Raw genomic sequence first — 12,345 nt, 5'->3', positions numbered from 1 at the left:
GTTATTCTCCAGTCTCTAAGGAAATGATGATACAATACTTAATTTAGTTTTCAATTTCCAGTGAGAAAGCCACAAACTAAGGGACAAATAAAAAAAAATACTTGATAGTATCACTATATCAATTGCTACCTAATTAAATAGTGTGATTACAGCTATGCCAATACAGATACATTACGCCACAGTGGAATAAAACTGGACCATTGTAAACCACAAAATGTGTGGTGAGTGCCAATCCCAAAGTAGTAAAGATCTCAGAGATCATCTGATCTAATGCCTTCATTTTGCAGATGGGGAAACTAAGACCCAAACAGATTATTCAGTCTGCCTAAAATCAAAGTAAGTCAATGGAGTGAATAAGATTAAACATTATAGTTTACTAATTAATTTTGAAATGCAGATTATTTTCAATGTAGAATTCTTCCCCTAAGGCTACAGTTTCTTCTATTTCTTTCAAAAAATAATCCAGATCTTCAACAATTGTGTTTTTGATTTGATTGATTTTTGTTTATTGTGAATGTCTGTGTGTGTGTATGTGTGTATATTTTGTGTTATGAATGATCAGACGTGTCACCAAAAGATCAGAAAGGTTACACATCAGAAAAGATCCTCTTTTCAGTTTTACTGATACATTTGAACAGTTAAAATTTATTGAAAGTCTCCTTGAAATCTATATGCATCAGTCTACATATCAAAAACAAAAGATACACTCTCTTGCCTACACAATACTCAGTTCATCAGCCATAAAGGAATACCAGGTGAGGTGTGGTTTATTTCCTTTACAGGCACATGGATAATTTTAGGGCTCATTAAAATTATAATTTCATTTTGCATGTCTGAATGAAGATGGTGATAGTCCCCCCAGCTGTCTTCTTTCAGCCTCATATTTGTTACCACAAAAGCTTTATTAATTATCTGCTGGGGTTCTCATCATGATAATAATAAATGAGGAATAACAATTTGGTTTATCAAGAAAAACATGAAAGCTATTAATTTGGCCAAAAGATTGAAATAAAACAGCAAGAAAGTAGAGCGATATTTATTTCTATATAAATGATTAAATGGAAATTTGATGGGGACTTGGAGATGACTGATAATCTAAAAAAGTATTTTATCACCAATGAAAAAGTTAAAATATAAGCATCAAATTATCAATGTAACTGTTTCTTTAGATTTAATCTTATGAGAGAATATGAATATTGAGTTTGAGGTGGTTTTCCACATAATTAAATGAAGTTAAACACAATATGATAGTAAGCTCTATAGCTGAGTTACCTAAATATTATCCAGGTCCCTCTAGTGACTTGGCTTGTGACCTTAGATAGTTACGTGAGCTTACCATGCATCAACTCCAGGATAATATTAGCAACTCTATCATTAATTTGAAGTGTGAGATAAATGGGAAGCATTTAGATTAGTGACTACCATATAGTAAGCACTCAATAAATTCTGGCTGTAATTATTATTAATTAATGTTCACTGTTACCTACACTAATATATGCAAGGCCTATATAAATAGTTTCTGTTGACTATAATAAAGTGATCCACAAGCCTAATGATGTTTACTTTTACTATAGTAACCCACAATAACTAAATACAAACTTGACTAAATCAACAATAAATAATCCAATTAGACTCTTTGTGATTATAATTTTTGCCAATGGCAGCAAGAAAGCTTTTTCTTTTGAACTGGACAAAAGTCCCCAACCTCTAGGGTACTCCAACTTCTAGGATATAATACTATTGAATGCTTAGGTGTGACAGTATCAATGTGGTGAAAGCGGTACCCTCAATACAACCAGAAGGAATAAATTGTACCATCTGTTTAAGAAGAAAGTTTGGAAACATTTGGAACATTTGATACGACATTTTAACCTAGTAAATTTACTTCCAGGCATCTACTCTAAGAAAGTAATAAAATATGCAGACGGTTTACACCAAAGATACTCATCATTGTAATATATACAATAACAAAATAGAGAAAATCTGAAAATCCAACAAGGTAAATTCCTAAACAAAGTTATATCTATATGATAAAGTAATGTGTAGGCATGAGTAGATGTATTCGTGTATCATGATCAGATCTTTTTCTTCATTTCTCTGCCTTTAATATTCTCATTACCAACAAATCAATACTGAATACTTCTGTATCCAGGGCTCTGTAAAAGGTGTTGTAACTAGTAAGAGATATGAAATCCTGCGTCAGATGCCCATTTCCTCCCCCAAAGTATTCATAATGATTTTAAAGGGATCAAAATTACAATTTAGAAAACAATATGGTATAACATATGGTAAGTTTCAAATAAGTGGCACATTACAACCCTCACTTAATCTCTAAATAATGTGCTTCAAAACAATGCAGTTAATTTATATGCCTTTTAAAATTAGCCGCAGAACACGTGTTATCTCATAAACACCTCCTAGAGAAAAAACAATTTCCTATCTGGTCCTAGTATCAAGAATACTTATCCATTTCATTAGTGATTGGCTGGTTATTATCACGAAAATATTTTAAACTTCAGAACTGATAAAAATTTCCCCTTTCTAAGCTTTTGAAAAACTTAGAGCCATATCTGCGGCCCACTTTGGTAGGTGTTTATTTTTTGCCTCATCTTTTATTCTACCCTTTTGCACTCATCTTTGTTTTCATTAATTTGCCTCAGTTTTAATTTGGGCTCCTTTATTTATTTTACATGTCTTTGTAAACTGCCTTATATCCTTGCATATATATATATATATATATATATATATATATATATATATATACATAAAAATGGAAGTAATGCAAGTGATTAGGAGAATGTGTCGGACGGTTTAGGCTAAGTTATGCTATCCTAAAAAACTAGTGCTACTCTTCAATGACTCATAAACAAGAAAAGTCAGTACTTGATCATATCACATGTTCATCAGAATGAGCTTCTGTTAGGATCAGTATGATCTTTATTCTGGGATCTAAGCTGAAGAGTAGTTCTGATTTGGTACACTGAGATCTCATGGAAAAGGGAGATTTCTTCTATTAAAGCTCCTGTTCAGAATCGGTAGGTATCACTTTCACTCTTATTTCTTTGGCCACAGCCAGTCATTTGCCAAACCTGATGTCAATGGGGCAGAGAGGTATTCCTCCCACAGGGAGGAACCACAGATATGAGTAGTACTATAATTTATCAGTTGGAAGAATGAGTAAGTGTGCTTTGAGATTCTTAAAGACATCTCCAGCTAGAGGACAGGATATATGAAGCAAGGTGCTGGGTGGCATCCCTCAGTTTCTCTATCTGCAAAATGGGGATGACAAAATCTTTGTCATGTTGCTTTGAAGAGGAAATGACATAAAATACGTAAAATACTCAATGACTACTAGTTCTCATTACTTTGTTTTGTAGATCCTCAGGAAGCCAACGGAAGCAGCAGGAAAGTAATCACCTCAAAAAGCCTTTGGCTTCCAATCATCTTCCATGTGCAATCTCCCCATCTCAGTGGATGGCAATTCCATTCTTCCAGCTGTTCATGCAAAATCCCTGCAGTCATGGTTTACTCCTCTCTTAAGTTCCACATCCCACCTACCGGAAAATTCTGTCAGCTGTCACTCTGAACAATATTCAGAACCCAGCCATTTCCTACCATCTCCACTGCTACCGCCGAGCGCTGAGTCGTCAAAGCTTTTGCCTGCATTACTGCCAAAGCCTCCCAAGTCTTCTCTCTACTTTACTCCACTAAGTTCTGATTCCAATATCACAGCCAAATTTTCTGTAAAACACAAAAGCCATACCACTCCTTGCTCCAAACCCTTGAAAAGATTCTGCATTGCACTCAGAGGAAAAGCCACAATCCTTTAAATGACCTCCAAGGCCCCACATTATCTTATTCCCTGCTATTTCTCTTACCTCACTTCCTACTCCTCTTCACTTTCCTCAACCTCTGAACCCTTCCACACTTTAGCCATTCTTTCTATCCCTTGAATGTGCCAAGTACATTCACACGTTTAGGTCAATGCAGGCTTTTCCACGTGCCTCAAGGGCACTGTCCACAGACAGGAACACTCTTGCCTCCTTCACATCTTCGATCAAATGCTACCATCTTGTTAAGGCCTCCTGTGGACACCCAATACTGCAGGAAATCCTCCCTCACCTTACTCTATTCATCATTTTTCATGGCAATTTTCACCTTCTCTCATACTCAACAGTTATTTGTTATGTCCATTGTTTACTGTCTCTCCCTGCTGGAGTGTTTGTCCTATGAGAGCAGAGATCTGCATTTGATTCATGGATGTATCTCAAGCACCGAGAAAAGTAAGCACATCCGTCAGGAAACATTTGGTGGATTAAGGAGCATGATATCTAATATCATGAAGACAATATCTACAAGGCTTTGGTGAGGAACTGGGTATGGTAGAGTAGGGGTAGCATTTAGGGAAAAGGAGGAAGGAAAGAAAACAGACACTGCAAAACTTTAAGCCTACAACTTTTGGTGCTCTTTTCCTGTCAAAATACTCTGTGGTATAGAAATCTACTGATAAACTGTCCATTCAAGAGTAGTTAAATTTTATCTCAACCAGTCAAATTCATGCCTAATAGAAAATTACCCAATAAAACATGAATCTCACAGTTAAACCAGTTAAGCTTACACATAGAAAGGAGTGATTAATTTATCCTTGAGGTGTTAAAAATAACTGAAGATAACCACTATAAAAGAACCATGCAGGAATAATATGTAACTCCCCCACTCCCCACTTCGAGCTCCATTTGACCTTGGAAGGAGGTGGAGAAATGGCACATTTAATTTTTAAATAATAAAATACCATATCTTCTTCCCTCCTTATACTTTCTCTCTTCCAAAATGGATAGGTTGGCTGAGCACAGGTAGTCAGGATTAACTTGCTGATTTAATAATTAATTTATGCTTTTACTATACAAGAAAAATATAAATAAGTGTATCAATAATATATTTATATTATTTTATTTAGTAAGGTGTATTATTTAATTAATAAATTAAAAATTATTATATGGTATGTATTTATATATACATATAAATATGATATGGCTCATTAGTGACAAGATGGGGATTAAAAATAAGGGTCTGATGGAAGCAACCAAAATGTCCATCTACAGATGACTAGATAAAGAAGTTGTGCTGTGTGTGTGTGTGTGTGTGTGTGTGTGTGTGTGTGTAATACTACTCAGCCATAAAAAAGAATAAAATAATTTCATTTGCAGCAACATGGATGGACATGGAGATCATCATACTAAGTGAAATAAGCCGGAAGAAAAAGAAAAATGCCATCGTATATCACTTATATGTGGAATCTAAAAAAAAATGACACATATGAACTAATTTACAAAGCAGAAACAGACTCACAGACATAGAAAACAAACTTATGGCTACCAGAGGGGTAAGGAGGGAGGAGGGAAGGGTAAATTGAGAGTTTGATATTTGCAGATACTAACTACGATATATAAAATAGGCAAACAACAAGGCCCTACTATGTAGCACAAAGGAATATATTCAATATCTTGTGATACCTATAATGAAAAAGAATGTGAAAAGGAATATATATATATACATATATATGTATAACTGAAACATTCTGCTGTACACTAGAAATGAACACAACGTTGTAAATGGACTATACTTCAATTAAAAAAAAGAAGGGTCTGAAAGACTCAGGTAAGACAGAAAGGGAAAACATCTCAGAGGCAGCTGCCATGCTTTACACTGCTCCACTCCTGTCAAACATAGAGCAGCGTACCTAGCAAGAGTTTGGAAGTTATTTGTTGGTAGATTGAACAAGAGATGAATTACTTGCAGTCTAAATACCAGCTATATTGTAGACTTGGCTTCAAGGCCAGATGTGCTCAGTGAGATCTTAAATCATTAATCTAGAAAACTGCTGAAGCCCAGCTTTATTAGAGCATAAGCATCTCTTTTTTTATTAGTCATAGCAATTCTTTCCATAGCACGGCTTGCAAAGGGTATTACATTAAAATCCTGGAAGGAAACAGAAAACATATTGAAACTTGCTAATTGAAGATAGTTTAATACAAAGGATTAATTATGAAGGTGTGGGTAGGGTTTATGGAAGAAATACTGCAAGAGATAGTACAGTTCCCCAGGGGAGCTACTGTCACCTTCCCTGGCCTGAAGGATCTGAGGATGAAGCAATTACTGAAACCTAAAGAAAATAATTCTATGGCAAAGACTGCTTGTCAGGAATTAGGGCAAATTGCCTGCAGAAATAAATATTCTGAATTTTTCTTCCATACTCCCATCTCCTGCTGCCGGTGCCTCACACTGACTAAATCCAACCGGAAGCCAAAAGCCTTTGGCTGGTGTCTGAAAACTTAAGATTCCAGGAGGGTTCTTCTAGCCATAAGAATGACGTGCTGCGCCTAAAATGTTTGTGAAACAATATGGTTTATGCTAAATATCTGCTTTCCCTCTGTGAGACTGAAAGGTTGGTACGTGCTAGGCACAGGGTGCCTACATGACCAGTCCCCAGTGAAAATCCAAGGCAATTAGTCTCTAATGAGCTTCCCTGCTAGACAATGTTTCACATGGCTTAGCACAGCGTGCTGTGAGAATTAAGCACATCCTGTGTGAATCCGCTGGAAGAGGGCTCTTGGAAGCTCTACCTGGTTTCCTCCAGACTTTACCCCATATGCCTTTTTTCTTTGCTGTTTGGCTTTGTATCCTTTCACTGTAGCCATGAGTATAATTATATTCTGGATCCTTTTAGTCCTCCTAGTAAATCATCTAAACTGGGCATTGTCTTGGGGACAGCCAACACAAATGGGCAGCCAAGTTCCTCCTAGATTGTAGAATGGGGGTCTAATTAAGGAATTTCCCTCATTCCTAAGGTAGGGAGTTTTCATGCATCCTGCCCAGCTGACTGATTCATCTCTCTGGTTATGGACCAGTGACTGCTGTGTGTCTCCCATCCTTCTCCTTTCTGAATATGGGCGATTTTACTGTAGTTGTCTTGTGTCTGCTCCACCACTGAGAATTAGGTGTAGGTGTCTTGTCTATCAGCTTCTAATCCACCCTCCTGTATCTGCTTTGGGATGTTGTCCTGAGACTCTGAAAACCACATTTCTGCTCTGCCAGCTGGTTCCCTGGTAAGCTATGCCCAAAGAGGGTACTTGCAGGAGCCTATGTGGCTGGAAAAGGAAGAAAGGGCACTATACTTCTGATGTATTCTTGTTTCTGTCTGTGCCACCTCAGCCTCACCTTTTCACAGTGGAAGTGGCAGTGCACTCCAGGAGTAGCCATTGAATCCATTTTGCAGTTTTCCCAGCCCCTACAGAACCAGCCTCACTGAAGTTCCTCAGAGCACCAACACCAGCTGAGTAATGCCCTTTCCTTGGAGTGTGGGGTCCCAGCCCTAGAGAGCCCCTTCCTCCAAATCTAGAGATACCAGCAGAAGCTGATCAGCATCTCTTTTATGAGTTCTACATCTCAGCTTCACAGAGCCTCTTCTTCAAGCTTCTAAATGTTAATAATTCAAGCCCCTTCCCTTTACTCCCTGTATCATTGCAATATTGAGTAGCTACTAGTTCTGTGACCTCTTAGAGTTCTTATTTTGACTCAGTTTTACAAAGACCAGTTATTAATACTTTCTATTCAATTCTCTCTTTTAAAAAAGCTGGTGTGATTTCTGACTCCTGATGGCATCCACTTTGTGGCAGGGGGAGGGGAGGCAGAAAGGTGGGGGAGGTAACAATTTGTCTTATAGTTCACAGGTCACCTGATCATGAAAAGCCCCACCCATATTTAGTCAAGAATACTGCACCATCTAGAGACCCTGGCCTGTCAGCCTGCTGCGGTGATTGGAAAAGAGCTCTCCGTTGTCTCTCGTGGAGAGTGTGAGAGTGTGTTCCGTGCATGGAAGGAAGTGTGAATGGGGTTTTGGTGGGCAGAAGGGCAGACTGTGGGGGAGACCATCTAGCTGCTCACCAGACTTGTTTCCCTCGCCTCTTGGCTAAACAGCTAGATTATAGTTTCCAGATCCCTTGCTTTTAGATGTGGTCACATGATGGCTCTGGCTCAAAGTGGGTGGCTTAACCAACAGTAATTTATTGTCTTACAGTTCTAGAGCCTAGAAACCCAAGACCAGGGTGTTGGCAGGGTCGGTTCCTTGTGAGGGCTGTGAGGGAGAACCTGTTCCATGCCTCTCTCCTGGCTTCTGCTGGTTGGGACAATCTCTGGCATTCCTTGACTTATAGAGGCATCACTCCGATCTCTGATGTGTGAATTCATGTGGACAGGGTATTCCTTCTGTGTGCATATCTGTCTCCAAATTCCCTCTTTTCATAAAGACATCAGTCATCTTCAATTAGTTAACTATATCTACAATGACTGTATTTCCAAATAAGGTCACATTCAGAGATAGTAGGGGTTAAGGTTCACCATGTGAATTTTGGGGGGACACAATTCAACCAATAACACTGGCAACAAAGTGCAGTGTGAGGTATACCACTCTCAGGGCTGGCCCATAAAAACACCCATATTACGATATGCTCTTTTCCCCTGTCTTCCTCTTGGATATCAAGCTCTAGGGAGCTTGAAATTCACATATTGAAGAAGTCTGGAACCTTGAGTGATGTATGGAGCAGAATCCAAAATGCCACCTCATCCTTGTGCTAACTGGACTCTCTGTAAGAGAGAAACATCTGTTGTGTTGAGACACTTAGGTTTCTGCAGCTCTGTTACAGCAGCTAGCATTATCTTAACTAGCACAACTACTTTAGGTGAAAGTAAAGATGATATGCTTAAAAAGAGTGTCATAATTCCACCTGGACTTCTAACTATACTCTGGGACAGCAGTTTTACACTTTCACACTTTCGTAACACTTATATACGCCTACTCCCTCTCTAAGCAAAGAGCTCCCAGAGGGTAGGATTTATGCTTCACTTTTTATCTCCTCCACTGGCTAGCACAAGTTTTTGAATTAGCACTCAAAAATATTTGTTCAATTGAATAAAGGAAAATAAAGGTCAAAGCTAACAGGGAAATTCTATTAACACAGAGTCCATATGCACTGATACATTCTGACTGTCGAAATTCTTAACTAACCAATTTAAATAATTTTCCTTGAATTAAACCTATTAATTTTAGTGAAATTTGCCATTTAAAAGAGTAAAGGTGACTTATGCCTAGAAGGCCTCAGAAAAATGACTAAAGAATTTTCATCTAGCCATCAGACCACACAGCTGCTATATTAATTGGGAATACTTAACACCAAAAGGGGGACAGACACATGCACAGACCCAAAAGTCAAAAATAAATACATAAATAAATAAGGCAAGGAACCAAACAATAGATTTCTTGAGTAAATATCAGAGAAAAGTAAAGTATATGGGCATTTGGATATTTGTAGGAAAACACTGGTGAAATTTCCTGAAGGAAAAAGTAATATTTAAACTGAAATTGCTTCTGAACTTAAAAATAAACTGTCAGTTCTAAATGAGAGTTTGATATTGTGAAGCCCTAAAAAAAAAAAAAAACACTAAAAACACTATTCTCTACGTGAAGAATGATAGGCTTAGATTTTAGGGTCATCTGAAAACGTATAATTTCAGAAATTTTAGTGAAGGGAAAAGTATTGTATTTCCCCATAAAGTAGCATATTGAAAACACCTTCAGGAATGACTTTCCAAGTAATCATTTTGATAGTAATTATTTAATTGCACCCAAACTAACTGAAAAAGAAAACTTCATTTGCCACAGTATAAAGTAATATTATTTGTAATAATAGTACAAAAATAAGAATAATGAGGTACAAAAAAAAGAAAAAAATTATTGAGAATGGAAAATATTAAGAGTTTATCTTTAGAAAATATTTTAAAAAATAGGGAATTGAATGTGAGTACATGGAAATTATGTAGATTTCAATGCACTAGATATAATTTAGATACAGGAAAGTCAATGCTGTATCTGAAAGACAGTGTATTCTTTCCCTTACCTGGGCAAACTAGTTACAATCTTTTCTCTTTTTGGAGTGAAAGAAATCAGAGGAGTTGAACACACAGTAGTCAGCAAATATTTATTCAGTGTTCACAAGAAATGAAATGCTAGGAGAGACTTTGGAGAAAGAAAAAGAAATATATAATATGTTTCCACACATATAAACAACTGAATGGGAATCAATATATTGATTGGTGATCAATAATTAATGGTTTAATTATTTCACTTCTTAGCATGACTGTGTATAACTCACTCACGGGCAGCTTGCTTAGTAGTATTTACCTTTTATGAAACTGAGTGGATGCTATGAATGCACGAGAAACACCTTAAAATATTTCACATTTTTAAAGAAAGGAGAATCATCTGCCAGTTAGTATTATTGTGCAGAGCATCAGATTTTCATGAACGTGTCACTGACATCAAGCAGGTGATAATTATATGTCCAACGTAACTGCCACTTAGGAGAGGATCAAAATATGTGAGGAATCTTGTAGCAAGCCATGATAAGAAAGAGAAACCAGACTCCTTATCACTATTTTTGAGAATGCTGTTGCTAACCAACCTACCAGAACTGTCATTGACAGAAGTCCATATTCAGAATTATAATAGCACTATTTTTAAATAAAATGTACACATTGGAAGTCTATTTTTGACTGTTAAAAAGTGTTATTTTGTCAGAAATATTTTAAACTGTTTTCAATATTTTTGATGGATGTGTATAAAACACAAACACGCGTCCTCTTTTAATTGTCTGGAGAGACTGTGTTCACTTAGTGCTGCCACATTTTCATTTGAGAGTTCGCAATCTGTTGCCAAATTTTATTCTTCTTTTGTATCTTCTGTGATTGCCAAGCATCATATCAATAAACGAATTCTCTGTTAGAGAGAACCATACAGTGCTAAGAATAGCTAAAGAAGCTAGACAGAGGCTCTGAGGATGCAGCTGCATGGGAGCAGTCTTCCATGTGGAGACGTTAAGGACCATCTTCTTATTTACACTGTAACCCCATTCACTCACTCGTGATTACCTTAAGAAGTATTTTGTGGTATTTAATGTATTTGTAGTATTTAATGAAACTGATATTATGGAACTATGGTTAAATTTTGAGCTATCTTATATTTGAATTTACTTCTGATTATTTTTAATAACTAAAAAGCAAATATTTTTCATTTCTATAAATAACATTTTCACTTCAAACCCTTATGAAAGTAGCAAGAAGAAACACAGCTTGAAAGATAGCCAAGGAAAGGAAAGCAAAAATAGAAGTGTGTCCTCAAGAGATAAAAGATGAGAGTCAGTTGTATTAAGAACTCCACTATTTTATAAGCTCCTGTATTTGGTAATTTCCACACTCAGTCATCTCTTTTCTCTCTCTCCATTGATGCAATTATCTTTTTGCCCCAAATTGGCCATTCTGAAGTAACAGAACTACATGACAGAATTTTAAAAATGATGTGTCACTTAGAGACCATTGAGGTATGAGTCTCATTCTTTATACGTCTTCACCCAGGATGTATTCCCAGATTCCCATAGCAGGCATTTAAAGCATGTTTTTGGATAAATATATTAACCAATCTTGCCCACTGGTTCCCAACCATTTTCACATTACACAACACATGGGAAAATATAATTTTGTATGGCACTCTGGGGCCGATGGAAGAGGCTATTCATGGCAAAAGGTCTCAGGCCCAAAGACTCTGGCCAGCCTAGGCCATGTCCTGCTCCCTTGAATGGCAGCAGAGGGACTGAAAGCCAAGCATACAGAAGTGAACCCCAGTTACAGGGATCCACTGGAAGATGCCAATCCCAGCTACCCTGAAAAAAAATAACACCACTTCCAAAAAAGGCTAACGTACTAAAGCCTAGGTCTTACTGTGTTCTGGAGAAAACATAACCACAAACACTAGAATATAGTGTATTTTTTCCCAACTAGTATTTTTAAAGTTACACATTTGTTTTGTCTTCCTGTGGAAATGAGTCTTAATTACACCCATATAGGTAGCAATAACATGAACTCCGAGACATCTTTGGCATCTGCTTGTGGAAGCTACTGCCTTTGATATCTTAGTAGCCTATGGAAGTTTCTGACTCCTATTTGACTTTTGAGTATCTGGTATACTCCCTAGATGTTTGATGAGATTCTGCTTTCATACTCCAGGGTCATTTTCAAGATCTTAAGTACTTAGCCAGATTAAGTAATTCATCCTGTGCTCTGTGACTTCCTTAGCACTAAATTATGGGTCCTCGCTGGATTTAGAAAGGAAAGACAGACAATAAGCAGGTGGGAAAATAACACTTTTGGAATTCCATGCAGCATGAGTGCCTTCTATCTTTTATCTTCTTCACTCCATTAAGGCTGAAACACCTCCTTAGGGCCATAATCTTGGGC

Source organism: Vicugna pacos, chromosome 5 (genome assembly GCF_048564905.1).
Source record: "Vicugna pacos chromosome 5, VicPac4, whole genome shotgun sequence".
Taxonomy (NCBI): Eukaryota; Metazoa; Chordata; class Mammalia; order Artiodactyla; family Camelidae; genus Vicugna; species Vicugna pacos.
The sequence above is the reverse complement of the archived record's forward strand: the minus strand, read 5'-3'. Positions refer to the sequence as shown.